At 39.5% G+C, this 12,005-nt stretch overlaps 1 non-coding gene across 1 annotated transcript; it reads right to left on the bottom strand.

The window, feature by feature from the left end:
* Nucleotides 1-3,807: 3,807 nt before the first annotated feature.
* On the bottom strand, nucleotides 3,808-3,914 carry LOC131252400 (small nucleolar RNA R71). Its single transcript, XR_009174422.1, has one exon. It is a non-coding gene; the product is annotated as a small nucleolar RNA R71 (small nucleolar RNA).
* Nucleotides 3,915-12,005: the final 8,091 nt, after the last annotated feature.

The following is a 12,005-nucleotide window of genomic DNA, read 5'->3' on the forward strand; positions in this document are numbered from 1 at the left end:
TATGCTCGAGGTCACTACGAATGGCTCGTCACCTAGTCGTAGGCCGACAGTTTGAATACAGTGTCCCATACCACCGTATTCGGCTCACGAGTCTGGGTTGCTCACTAGACACTACGGGGAGGTTCGTCGCCCCAACGTAGGCCGACAGCACGACCACGGTGTCCCATACCACCATGCCCGGCTCATGAGTCTTAGCGGATCGAGGTACTAAGGTTAAACGGGGTTTTGCACTGGTAAGTCGGTACCTTAGATTCAAACAGCAGCGTCCATACATGGTGAACATACATCGGGTCAACCAAGTTGCTTGACAAGCTCGACGGATGTTGAGGGTCAAATATTGCATATCAGACCCAGTTATTGCCTGGATTTATGAACATGGTACCGTTTAATAGCTCATTTTAATCATGTTTGTGTTGTAAGGTGTAATTGCGAGCTTGGATTGGATCGGGATGCTAAAAGCATGGATTTAACGTTTAGAATGCACTAAGGTAAGGGATGGACTCCAGGGGACCAAGATCGATGAATTTACACGGCAGGGATCTGAGAAAATCGAGAAACTGGAGCTTAAGTGACCTGAAAATCGTCCAGAATGCAAGATCATAGGGTTCCCACCATCCGTTTAGCTCGAAACTTTATATTTGGCCTGAGGACCATAAATTAACCGTACATGCCAAATTTCAGTCATTGGATCCCTGTGGAAGTGTCCCAACGGACAGATTAGCCTATGAATCTTAGATTTGGGGCCTACCTGAGATCTGGATATACTTCAATTCTGGTTTCAGCTCCTTAAATTGGATGGGAAACTAAATGGACGGTATGGATTCCCTAGAAAACATCAAGGTAGACCCCACTTGTAGTGCGTGTACCTCACGCACGTGCACCAGTAAGGCACCAAAACATGTTAGAACGGTCAGCAGGCGCTAACCCGTTCAAAACAATCCGGATTTTCCACCGCGAATAGGGATTGTGGATGATTTTTGTGGGCCACCATCGTGACCCAGATGACTAATCCGAACCATCCAGTAGACTCCAATGGTCTAAATGATCCATACCTAGAAGAGGGAATCAGAAGAGGAAAGTTAGGTCGGTTTTTAACCGTTAAATCGTAGGATGGACGGCAAAAACAAAGATTCAGTGGGCCCCATCAACGAAGGCTAAAAATACACCTTCCCGACTGAAATTCCGAGGGGAATCCAGTGGACGGCGTGGATTTCTTTGATAAGTCCGGTTATGGACCCCACTAACAGTACAACGGAGCGTCTGCGCGAGCTCTATTCCGCAGCAGAGGCTGCGGTCAATCCAGGTGGGCCACCATCGCTGATCAGATGGCTAATCCAGACCATCCAAGCTCTAGTTCAGTCAGTCAAGCGACGTTTTTCTTTTGGACAGAATCACAGGAACATGGGCGTTGGGAGGATCCGTTCTTTGCTGCGTAAGGAGAGCTGCGTAAAAATCCACCGACCGGCTTCTCAATGCACTCCAACACTCCACCGATTTTTTACTGTGCGGAAGGGTGATGCGCGCAAGCTGCAACCAGCGCCTGCACTGATAAAAGGAGAGAGAGAACGTGGGAGGAGGGGATCTCGGCTTGGGTGCTTGAACAGCTGGACATGAGCAGAGAGAGAGAGAGTAGAGTTATTTGGTTTTTTTCTTTTTCTTTTCTTCTTCTTTTTGTTTATTTTGGATTTAGCCTAATCTTGGTTGGCTAAACCTCTTAGCTAGGGCTAAGAGGTGAAGCTTGTAGCGTGATGGGAAGAACTCTGTGCTTATGCTTTTTATTTACATGGAATTGAACTTGATATTTGTCTAATTATGGGAATGTTTTTAGTTTTTAATGGTCTGTTGTGACTAAAATTACAATGGGTCTGCGATAGCTTTGAGCATGTTCCTTCCTTTTCATGTTTATGATGTCAGGAAGTCCTTTAGTCCACCATCGTCTCCTAGGCATGGTCGGATGACGATACCTTTCCTAACCTTCATACATTGATTGATTGGTTGGTAATTAGTTTAATTCTGTTGTTTACTTTGTCTCTTGGGCATGGTTTGGTGATGGAATCCATTCTAATTCATATACCTTTTGTCTCTTTAAAACTATATTAAAGGAAGTTCAGTTAATTTTCATGGTTACACCTTTCAACCGGATGAAAATGGACTCTGAGTTCAGTTGAGTTTTTGATGCAGGCATAAGATCTTCCTGATCTCTACAAGTGGATCCTCTGAATCCCTAGTTTCCTTTCCTTGAATTCCACAATTTTAGTTTCCTATTTCACCATTATTTTCTCTAATTACAGTCGATTTAGATTTCATCTTAGTCTAGTTCTAGTTCTACTTAGTTTCAGATTACGTACAAGTTTCAGTCCCTTGGGATTCGACCTCGGTCTCACCAAGTTTATTACTACATCACAACCCTATACTTGGGGAGTGAACAAGTTTTTGGCGCCGTTGCCGGGGAATGACGGTTGCGATTCTCTGAAATTAATTAGGTTTAGAATTAGTTTAAGATTAGGATTTTACTAACTTTAGTTTTAGATTTTTAATTGATTTCTAGAACTAACTTGTTTTCCTGTTTTGTAGAATTCTGACATAAACTTCTAAATTGGTAATCCTTTTCTAATTCCTCTACTTTTTCTATTTTTAGAATAGGGTTTGAATTTTAGAAATTTTCTAATTTTAGTATTTCTCTATTTGTAGGAAATAGTTTATTTTTAGAAACTTTTTAATTTTACGTTTAGATTTTCTATTTTAGAAACTTTCTAATTCTGGAACTTTCCTTTTTAGAAACTAACTTTCTATTTTTATTTTTAGTAACTGTCTAATTCTAACTCTTTTAGAATTTAACTTTGTGTCGTAATTTATTTTTAGAAATTTTCTACTTGTAGAATTTTTGTTTAGAAACTAACTTTCCTATTTTGTAGGCTTTTAAGATAGAAAATTCTAATTCGGTAAGTTCTTTCTCTACTTTCAATTTTTTAGATCTCTTTTAGTAACTTACTTTTTAGTTTAGGACTTTCCTAATTTATTTTAGAAAATTTCACTTTCTTTTAGGAATTCCTTCTTTTAGAAATCAGTTTACTGCTATCTTTCTTTTAAAGGATTTTTCTTCTCTTTTTAGAATTTAACTTATTTTGTTTTATTTTGCAGGCTTTTAACTTAGGGACTCCAATTTGGTAACTTCTTTCCAACCCTCTCTTTCTTTTTATGTTTGCTTTTCCTTTCTTAGGATTAGGCTTCGAATTTGATTGAGGGCTGCGGGTGTTTCATGCCCAAGTGGGCCCGTGACAACACTCGATGTCTCTTGACTGAAGGAGGATTGGTTGAGGGGTTGACTATCCATCGCAGGACTAGACACTACTCGAAATCCCCTGAGTTAATTGAAGTGATGGCTGAGAACCAACCTCTTCTACCTCAACCCAGGGTGGAGGACATTCAGGATGAGAATGAGGTGCATCAAGCACCCCCGCCACCTACTTTACGAGATTATTTACAACCAGCGGGGGTGAGTGCATGATTTTTCCTGAAAATACAGGACATATGGACATCAAGCCAGGGGTTATCCAACTCCTTCCTAAGTTTCATGGGCTTGAATCTGAAGAACCATATCTATATTTGAAAGGGTTTGATGAGATCATAGCCATTTTATATTTTCAAAATGTGTCTGAGGACACAATCAGGCTGAGACTCTTTCCTTTTTCTTTAAAGGAGAAGGCTAAGATGTGGATACATTCACTGCGTCCTAGATCCATTGGCACATGGAATGATATGCAAAGGGAATTTATAAAGAAATTTTTTCCACATCATAAAATGATTACCCTTAGAAAAACAATCATAAACTTCACCCAAAAGAAAGATGAAACATTTTACCAATGTTGGAAAATGTTCAAGGATTTGGTCAGTTCATGCCCACAACACGGCTTTGAAACGTGGCGCATTACAAACTTTTTCTATGATGGACTGACATCTTCCATGCGCCAAATGGTCGAGACAATGTGTAATGGAGAATTCGTTAATAAAAATGTCGAAGAGGTATGGGATTACCTCGATAGTCTTGCTAAAAAAACACAATCATGGGATTATTACCCAAAATCGAACACCACGTCTAGGCCGACTCAATCTAAGGAGAAAGGTAGATTGTATCTCTTGAAAGAAGAGGATGATCTCAAGTATAAAGTGACTACGCTCATAAGGAAAGTTGAGGCCATGGAAGGAAAGAAGGATAAGGTTAATGAAAGTGTTTGTGACATTTGTGATTGCAACATTCATACAACTGAAAATTGTCCTACAATACCCGCCTTTCGAGAAGTGTTGAATGAACAATCCAATGCCATAAATAATTATCAAAGACCTTTCAATGGACTGACCTCTAATACGTACAATCCTGGTTGGAAAAATCATCCAAACTTTAGTTGGAGAAATGGACAAACTGCTACCCTTCAAAGTTTCTTCAATTAAAATCCAAATCAGGGAAAACCTCAAGAAGAACCGGTTCAAAATTCCATGCAAGAGCTGACCCAGGCAATGCGAGAATTTATGCAAAAGATGGATTCACGTATGACGGTTATAGAAAAGGGGATGCTTCCTGCACAACTGCTCCCCAATCCTAAACCGCAATACGAGATAAGTGATCCCAGCTCTTCAAATCAAATGGGGCACGCTAAATCCATCACCACTATTAGGAGTGAGAAGATCATTGATAAAACCCTTCCAGTTAGGCCCGAAAAGCCTCAAGAACCAGAAGAGGATAACAATAATGGATCTAGTGAGGCCCCACAAAAATTAGAACCGGAACTTCTAGAAAAGCCAGTTGCTCCATTTTCCCAACGGTTGGTCGCACCAAAACCTCTCTCTAACTCTCAGGATATCCTAGAGGTGTTGAAACAAGTGAAAGTCAACATTCCTCTGCTTGATGTTGTAAAACAGATACCTTCATATGTCAAATTTCTGAAAGACTTATGCACGACCAAACGACGGCAGAGTATTCAAAAGAAGATCTTCTTGACTGAGAAAGTGAGTGTCATCCTAAAGCAAGATGTGCCACAGAAATTCAAAGATCCTGGTAGCCCAACCATATCATGTGTAATCGGGGACCATCGAATTGATCACGCACTTCTTGACTTAGGAGCGAGCGTCAATCTGATTCCCTACTCGGTATACAAACAGTTAGGTTTAAGTGAATTAAAACCCACCCTAACCACACTACAACTTGCTGATCGCTCTGTTCGTGTACCAAGATGGATAATTGAGGATATGTTTGTCCAAGTTGATAGATTTTATTACCCTGTAGATTTTATCATCCTGGACACCGAACCCATCAATAACATGAACACTCAGATTCCCATCGTTCTTGGTCGCCCATTCCTTGCCACTTCAAACACAATTATCAATTGCAGAAATGGTGTCATGACTATGTCTTTTGGGAATATGACATTGGAGTCAAACATCTTTTTCAATAACGGCAGAAACTTAGAGGATGATGACAATTTTCACGACATTAACATGATTGACTCTTTAGTGGAAGATACGACACCTCTGACCTTATCCTTTGACCCTCTAGAGACGTGCCTGGCCTACTCCCATGATTTTGATGATGACATGATTAGGGAGACGTGTGCCTTGCTTGATACTACACCGGTACTTGAAGTTAACCGGTGGAGGCCACAATTTGAAGAGTTGCCCCAAACTGATGTAGTGCCTCTACCGTCTAACCTCAAGCCACCGAAGCTTGACTTAAAACCTTTGCCCTCTGATTTGAAATATATCTATTTAGGTCAAGATGAGACATACCCGATGGTGATCTCTGCCCACCTGGAGAAAGAACAGGAGAGTATGCTTATATCTACTCTCATTGAGCATAAGGGAGCCCTTGGATGGACGATAGCGGACCTCAAGGGAATCGACCCCTCGATTTGTACTCACCGCATTTATCTTGAGGATAATGCGAAGACCGCTCGGCAATCACAACGTACACTAAATCCAAACATGAGGAAAGTGGTTAAGGCCGAGGTTCTTAAACTATTAGATGTGGGTATCATATACCCCATATTCGATAGTCAATGGGTGAGTCCAACTCAGGTGGTTCGTAAGAAGTTCGGGATCACCATCATAGCCAATGCCAATAATGAACTCGTGCCAACTAGAGTTACTACTGGTTGGAGAATGTGCATTGACTACAGGAAGTTGAATACCGTCACGAGGAAGGACCACTTTCCTTTGCCCTTCATTGATCAAATCTTGGAAAGGCTAGCTGGTCATTCCTATTACTATTTCCTTGACGGGTATTCGGGCTACAATCAGATTGAAATCGCCCCTGAGGACCAGGAAAAGACTACATTTACATGTCCCTACGGCACCTTTGCCTACAGAAGGATGCCATTCGGATTATGTAATGCCCCTGCCACCTTTCAGCGATGTATGATGAGTATCTTTTCTGACATAGTGGGAAAATATCTAGAGGCCTTCATGAACGATTTCTCTGTTTTCGGTTCATCTTTTAGCAAGTGCTTAGAAATGCTTAAATGTGTGCTGAGAAGATGTGAAGAAAAGAATTTGGTACTTAATTGGGAGAAGTGCCATTTCATGGTTTAGAAGGGAATTGTCCTTGGGCATATCATCTCGTCTAAGGGAATCGAGGTAGATAAGGCAAAAATCAATCTTATCTCTAACCTACTTCTACCCAAGAACATCAGAGATGTGCGATCCTTCTTAGGACACGCAGAGTTTAACAGACGATTCATAAAGGACTTTAGTATTCTCTCTCGTCCCTTATGTAATCTTCTGCAAAAGGATGCACCATACGAGTGGACTAAGCAATGCCATGAAGCTTTCACCAAGCTTAAAGGCATGTTAACTACTGCACCTATCATGCAGCCACCCGATTAGAGCTTTCCTTTTGAGCTTATGGTTTGGATCTAACCGTTGCATTATTTGGATTGAGCATATCAATGAGCTCCATAGTAGTTATGTTCAGTTCAAATACACAAGGGGTGGTACCCTTAGGATTGTAATACACATGGACAATATTTTAAAGAGACATCCTTGGAGAGTAATTGATGTAGAGCAGGTCGCGAATGCTTTTACGTCCAAGATAGATCGGAGAAGGCCCGATTGGAGGCATAAGTTATCAAGAACATCAAAACCTTATAACACTCATATCTTGTAAATCAGAATGAGTTACTTGACGTACTATATGTGATTTTGGGGTAGGACAAGCTACTGTAGCCAACCAACCTAGCTATACCAGATTGCCCACGCCTAATTTGTGAGATTCCATCATATCGACGGTCGAATTTTATGTTTATTTCTATTTTTACTATTTTTAGTAAGTTTTAGTTTGATTATAACTCTTCATCTGTTAGGCTTTAGGAGTTGTGTCCAACATTAAAAATGTTTAGAAAAATTAGGAGAATAACACAGTTAAGCTATAAGACAATTATTATAAATTAAAAATTTACTAATTACAGTAAGTTATGAATTTTAGGGAGTTTTAATGAATTTTAGGGAGTTTTAATTATAGTTTAATTGCTAAACTTCTTCCAAGTCTTAGTATCCCTATTTAAAGGGTCGTAGACTTGTTTATCAATCATCAACAATTTTATTTTAAATATTTTAGAATTATTTCTATTTCTTTTCCTCGTGTATTCGAGAAGTCTATGTGAGGACTCCAGAGAAGCTTCGTGGATTTGGAATAGTTATCCTTGAGGAAGACGGTGATCGACCTCATCACATTCATCCCGCGTCAATAATTATGATACGCTAAACACAATCTTGACCATCATTCTTATAAATAAAGTTTTGGTCTTCTAAAAAGAAAAAAGAAAGAAAAAAAGAAAAAAAAAAGATTCTTCATTCCATTTCAGTCTTTTAGGAGTGTGTAAGTTGTGAAAGATTAAATTTATCGTTGTCTACTGACATTAGACATGGCTTCCCATTCAAGATTATTACAATAATATATTGAATTGAATTTTTGAAAACTCATTTGTTTTAACGTGTTTTGACCGAAAAATCCAATGTGCCATATCCTTTAATAGTAGTACTAGTAATAATAATAATAATAATTAATAAATAAATATACTTTCATTAGTTATGGCTGCTCTCCTTGATTTGCATACATCCATTTCTTCACTTTTCATAACTAAAGTAGTACAAGTATTATATCCCCTTATCGGGTGTAAAAGGCAAAACTTCAATTCCTAAAGTCAAAATTAGGTGTATGCAAATCAATCAAGGTGGGTATATGTAACACCCTGGATTTTTAGGGGCCGTGTAAGAACTCGGCTCCCAAATTCCCAGGTGCCATGGGTGCCTTAATGGGCTCCATATTTGAATTACATTTGGATGATCTCATAAACAATGGAGGATTTAGCAAGGCATGAAGCATAAGTACGTCATAAAGTAGTCTCAATTGCTACTAAATATAAAAATATCCAAATTACTAATTCAAAATCATTTAAATAGGGAACTAGTCCCACACATACATGACCTAAAGCGACTAGGGCCCTGGTCCATACCCCGCGATAGCCCGAACTCAAACTAAAGGGATCCATCGAAAGTCTGGAAGCAGGGAAGCTCCTCTTCCCTATCCTTGCTCACCTCGCTTGGCTCATCAAGCTCCACCTCACCTGCATTTAGTAAAGGGTTTGGTTGGTGTTTTAAAACACTGTCCCATAGTAGGAGTGAGTAGCTAATTCAGTGGTTACTATTAGCCTTAAGTTACAACTAGCAGCAATTATATGATGAATTTAATGAAAGGCTACATTTACAAATTCCTAAATAGTCTTGTTAATGCATATGCATGTATTATGATATGATGCATGACCTCACAACAATGCTTCCTCGAGAGATTTAGTCTAATGATCGCGCATGACCAACACTCCCTCATTGCGACCTCAACTGCCGACTCGCCAAATCCTAACTAATGCGATGCGTGAATAATGTTAGTCGAGTATTTAGTTAATTCCGTTCATCCAGTAGATTAGGAAAACTGGTACACCCAACGTATCATTAACCTCAACTGGTTGCGAGGCTAAGACCCCTCAATGTGTGAGGCCAGGACCCCGCGATCCTTGATCCCATCGGGTTCCCCATCCCCGATTCAAGCACATGGGGAGTGCTGAGAAGAGGGATCGCTCGCGGTCATTACGGGGAGGCTCGTTACTCCAGCATAGGCCGACAGCTCGGACACAGTGTCCCATTCCACTATATCCAGATCTCGAGTCAATTGATCGATTTCAAATAGTTATCAATGGACTTTAGTGGTTGAAGGGTGTTCCAGGTTCCATACAGGCGTGAGCAGACATGGTTAACAAACATGGTTGGTTAGTAAGTGGACTAGATCGTGCGAGTTTAGACGAGTACGTGATGGATGACATCGGGTACAAGCGACCCATGTAGTCTAACTACTGTCGCCCGTTTGCATCCACCCAAATCCGTTGGTCTAGCCTCAGGATAGTCCTACCAACGAGATCACCTTCTCTCACCTCAATTTCATGAGCAACGTAGGGATTTGATGGTAATCAATAACACTTCAACAAATTAAGGTTTATCACCTAGCACAAGTGATGTCAAGTAGTCATACATTAAACATATAAATTCAAGTTTCTCTATAATGCGACTACTAACATTATTACGAAATAAATGTGCAAATGTGTTGTGTTGATCAGTAAGGAAGCCAAGAATTTCATGTATCTCATAGTACAAATGCACAAGGGTTAATGCATCATACATGTTATAAGGAAACATTGTACAAAAATCAAGGAATGAACAAACAATCATCAAATTCATACCCAATCATGTTGAGGAACAACAAACATTTCATAATCATTCTCTGTTGATTGAGAAGATCTAAATGTAAGGTCTTGCCTAAATTTTCTCTAGATTATCCAAATACATCACCCAATTAAACATAATCATTAGATTCATATTAGAATTGGTGCTAGGCGACCTAAGAATAATAGTCCGCACCTTTAAGAAGGAATCTCTGATTTTGAGCTCCTAGGGTTAGGTTTTTAGAGAAAATTGTTGAAAGACCTAAACAAACATACAAGCTTATGAGATTTAGGATAAACAACTATTGAAACCCTAAATTATTTAAGATTCAACACTTACCTCCAACCATTGTCGGGAAAGATCCAACGACGACTCCAGCTATGGCGAGGCGGCTAAAGAGGGGATGAGAGGGCGGAGGTGCACCAACACACACATCCCGAGGTCACTCTCTTCTCCTTTTTCCTCTTTTTCTTCTCCCTTTCTCCCTTTTTTTCTCTTGCTCTAGGGCATGAAATTTGTATGGGAGGAGGGGGTGCCCAAATAAGGCCTTTATATAGTGCCAGATTTGGTGTAAATGGCCTTAAGGGTTAGGTTTTTACTATACTAGCCCTATGTGAGGGTTTTTTTAGCCTCTAGGGCCCACTATGAGGTGTACATATTGATATACACCGTAGGATAGTTAACCCTAATGATGATATACGTATGGACCTGTTCGACCCGCCATTTGGATGTGTCGATCGACAGATATGGTTAAAAGTTTGTTCAACGGTCACTGATAGTCGATTGGGGCAGCAGCTTACGGATATGAGTAGGGAAATATCCTTACTTTACGTGTGAAGTTTGGTCGTAAACCGACGGTCCGAAATCCTCAACTTTGCATAAGAGTGGACGACCCAATTCACTTAAGTTGATCGGTTCTGGACAGTACCCAGGTTCGACTCTCGTGATGGACGTCAAACCCAGTAAGACGGACATTATTCTATAGTTTTGGAACTAGTGGCCCAACAACGAGCGGTCTACAACTTGTTTAGAAAATCGGGGCATTTCTGGAATGAATTAGGTATTGAAATTTCTCGTGGGCAATGATTAAGGTTTGGATTAACTATGTTCATAGTGTCGCCTATTTATAAGTAGTGAAAGTAGAGATTTGATCATGTTTACTCTAAACCGTCGATTTTAGGCTAAAAGAGTAACGGGGTTGATTTGGTCTATTAGTCAAGATCCGTGCCTTATTTGACTCAGATTCGGTTAGATATTTAATTTAGTTATGATTATCTTGATTAGTTAGTGATGGGTCGGTTAGATTTGGGCCCTACATGAGTAAATCATGGGGCTAAACTTAATGTTCAAGTGATCGGGCGGATTCGTTGGTTTCCTGAGGTTGATTAATCGAACTTGTGCGGTTCTTTACTGGTATCACTCGTGTATAAACTAACATTGAATGTCAATGGTCAGTAAGTGATAATATAAGTTAATTATATTAAAAAAATTTAAGAATTTTTAAAAATCCAAAATAGTGAAAATCTAGGATGTTACAATCTACCCCCCTTAAAAACAATTTCGTCCCCAAAATTGCTTAAGGGTAATAAGTAAAGATATCATCATTTTATTTGCTTAAGTTTTGTTGGTTTTGGGTTTATATACGTTTTAGGGTATATAATAAATACACTAGCCTTGCTCATTGTGATCTACCCCACTTAAAAGTTTTCACCTTTGATGTTTGAAAATAAATGTCAAAATTATCATTATCATGCTAAGTGTTTGATGATAAAGTTTACCTAAGGGTGGTATATTCTACTCTTTATGATTGAGCCAATACAGAAAGACATTTGTGGTAGGCTTTGATCCCATACATCGATCCTCTGCCTGACCAGGGCAGAAAGATCGTTGTATCCCTTCCTAGTTCTGGTAAATCTGGTCTTCTGCTCGGTCAAAGCAGTGAGTCTGTTGGTATTCACCTAGGATCGAGAATTGGGTTAAGCCGCGAATACTTTACAAATGTATGATTCCGTAATTTCGTAGTCCGATTATTCTTAACATTTGGAATATATCAAAATTTATTAAAAAGTAAGTTTCACATTTATAATATTTTAGTGGGTGGTGAGTCTCCCACGGTACCTATGATCAAACGACTATCTTAGAAAGGTTTTCAGGAACTTAAGGTTCCTCTCGACATTACGATTTTGATCCTATGGTTAGTAAGTTATGGGTAAATCACGCTTTGGTTTCATAAATTTTAACTA

Source organism: Magnolia sinica, chromosome 7, assembly GCF_029962835.1.
Source record: "Magnolia sinica isolate HGM2019 chromosome 7, MsV1, whole genome shotgun sequence".
NCBI lineage: Eukaryota > Viridiplantae > Streptophyta > Magnoliopsida > Magnoliales > Magnoliaceae > Magnolia > Magnolia sinica.